At 48.2% G+C, this 2,640-nt stretch overlaps 1 pseudogene; it reads left to right on the forward strand.

The window, feature by feature from the left end:
* The first annotated feature begins 219 nt into the window (after positions 1-219).
* LOC102471483 (vasculin-like protein 1) lies at positions 220-2,113 on the forward strand (annotated as a pseudogene).
* Positions 2,114-2,640: the final 527 nt, after the last annotated feature.

The following is a 2,640-nucleotide window of genomic DNA, read 5'->3' on the forward strand; positions in this document are numbered from 1 at the left end:
TAAATAATTTAAGATGAGCAACTGGGATCGAGAGAGTGAGCTACACAGAGCCTGGCTTCTCGGTGCTTGCCGGGCTACTTAAGCACCTTATGACAAGAAAACCTCACGGGAGATCTAAGGTAGCCGACTCAAGGAGTTTGGGGAAAAGGACACAGAGGTTACATCTGTGTTCCTACATCTGGCGGCCTCACCTTGCTGAGAAGAGACAACAGATCTAAAATGGTGCAGCATGACTTTAATCCTGCTTGGCTAAGTTTCTCAACACCAGAGTCAGCAAAGTCACCTACCACCACCTTTGAAAAACATGGAGAGCCCCTATCCCGAGGAAAAGGTAGACTTGGAATAAGCCATCATTGATGTGATTCCTCTGGTGGCTTTTTTAACAATGGACCTCTACAAACTGCAGGAGATTCCTGGCACCAGCCTTCCCTGAGCCGCCATGACGCTGTGCACTCCAGTGTCTCTAAGGGAGCACATGCTGGAATCACAGGGAGCGTATCTGGTTGGCATGGCTCTTCCCGAGGTCATGAGGGCATGAGCCAGCATAGTGGAGGGGGATCAGGGAACCACTGGCGCTGCAATGACAGCTTCCACTCCAGAAAGGCTGTGACTTTCCAGAAAGTCACCTACAGAGATGAAGGAAAAAAGACAAAGTGGAAACGCTGCAGTTTGAAGAGGAAGACTTCCCTTTTTTGAATCCAGAAGAAGGCAAACAGAATCAGCCATGCAGACGTATCGGGATCGATCCCTTTCAGAGTATTGGAAACCTCATCTAGCGCCAAGCAATCCTCCAAGATGCTAATCATTGAAGAGTTTTCAAAAACGATCCTGCCGCCTAGGGAACCAGCAGTTAGCGTAATGGCTATGTCGCTGGACTCCCACGTAGTCGACCGCGGTTCGTGTCCCGGACCTGGTGGCTTAAAACTCACGCCGGGCACGTGTGCGTGCGTGCCCAAGATCCCGAGAGGAGAATGGAGGAGAAGGGATTGCGGCGTGACCATCCCCCCCTGGGGATGATCACCCCTGGGGAGTGATTTCTCGCTTTCTGTCTCTATGTCTCTCTCTGTCTGTCTGGCGAGCGCACACGCCCTACAGTGAAAATCTCTCCAAAAAAAAATAAAAACGATCCTGCCGCCTCCTCCACTGCATTCACCTCACCAAGATCTCACCACGCAAATGGGAGCCATCGACCATGGTTCCAAGGGTCAATAAGAACCTGGTTTCTAAGCTGGCACCACCTCCTCCCAAGCTTAACACATGGAAATCTAACAGGAAGGAACACAAATCAGGACCCCTTTCCTCTAGCCAGGAGCCTGCGTTTACCAGTCCAGTTTCTTACCAAATCCGTGGTACTGGCTGGCGGTACAGTTCTAAGTTCTCCCACACAGAGTCCCTCCGGCACCATTCCTGCAACTGAGATCAGCTCCTCGTGTCTGACCAGGATGACCCGCAGAGCCAACAGGAAGAGCAAGTTCCTGAAGACTCTGAAGGATGACCGGAATGGAGACTTCTCAGAGAACCGAAACTGTGAAAATATGGAGGATTTGGAGAACTGCACACCTGAGCCAAAGGAAAATGGAGAGGACAGCTGTTTTCAGAGTGGTTTTGCTCTCTGCGGGGCACATTTGTGTGTGTGCCCAAAATCCCAAGAAGAGAATGGAGGAGAAGGGATTGTGGCGTGGCAATTTCTTGGTTTCTGTCTCTTTGTTGCTCTCTGTTTCTCTGACCAGTGCATGCACCCTAAAACCAAAATCTAAACAAACAAACAAAAAAGAAAAAAAAAAAAGAAGAAGAAAGAATGGTTTTACTCTTCCATAGTGGAAGAAGGGGAGGGACTCTTACATGCTAGAAGCAGAACACAGATTGTTACAAACAAGGGGTTGGCAGGAATATCCTGAAAATAATGAGAACTGCCTCCCCTCACAGAGATGAGCTCAAAGAGTTCCACAGAAGACAGAACGGCTGAGCAAAAGGGCTTCAGGAAGAGTGGCTTTTGCAGAGCCGCTGTTCCAGCCTGTTCTCCCCTTGGAGAAGCACTTGTAGAGCAGAGTTCGAAGACTCGGACACAGAAACCAGTAGCAGTGAAACATCAGGGGACGGTGCCTGGAAGTAGGCATGTCGATGCTCACGGTTAAATCTGGGTTAAACCCAGGAAACTCGGCTTGTGTGTTTAGGGAGTATAGAAAAGAAATCATTCTTCTCCTTTTCTTAGGTTTTTCAATACTTCGTGAACAAGGGGAACAAGGGGAATATTCCTATTCCAGAGTGACTGACTTGTTTAGCTTTCGTTGTTATTCTTCCTCGTTGTTTACTTAATAGAGAGAAGCTTGTGTAATGGGAAAGTCTTTTAAGAAATACACACACAGGGCCAGCAAGTGGCATAATGGTTAAGGTGCTGGACTTCCACACAGCTGACTGTGGTTTGAGTTCTGTACCTGTCCCTCCTCCTAAGAGGAGAATTAAGGAGAAGGGGTTGTGGCATGGCCATCCACTTGGAGGGGTGATCTCTCTCTTTCTCTCTCCCTGTCTTTCCAGTGAGCATATGGGCACTATAGCAAAAATCTCTCCCCCCAAAATTAATTAATTAATTAAATTTCATACACACTAAACACACACACACACACACATATGTAGGGGATG

Source organism: Tupaia chinensis, unplaced genomic scaffold (assembly GCF_000334495.1).
Source record: "Tupaia chinensis unplaced genomic scaffold, TupChi_1.0 Scaffold000075_1, whole genome shotgun sequence".
NCBI classification, from domain to species: Eukaryota; Metazoa; Chordata; class Mammalia; order Scandentia; family Tupaiidae; genus Tupaia; species Tupaia belangeri.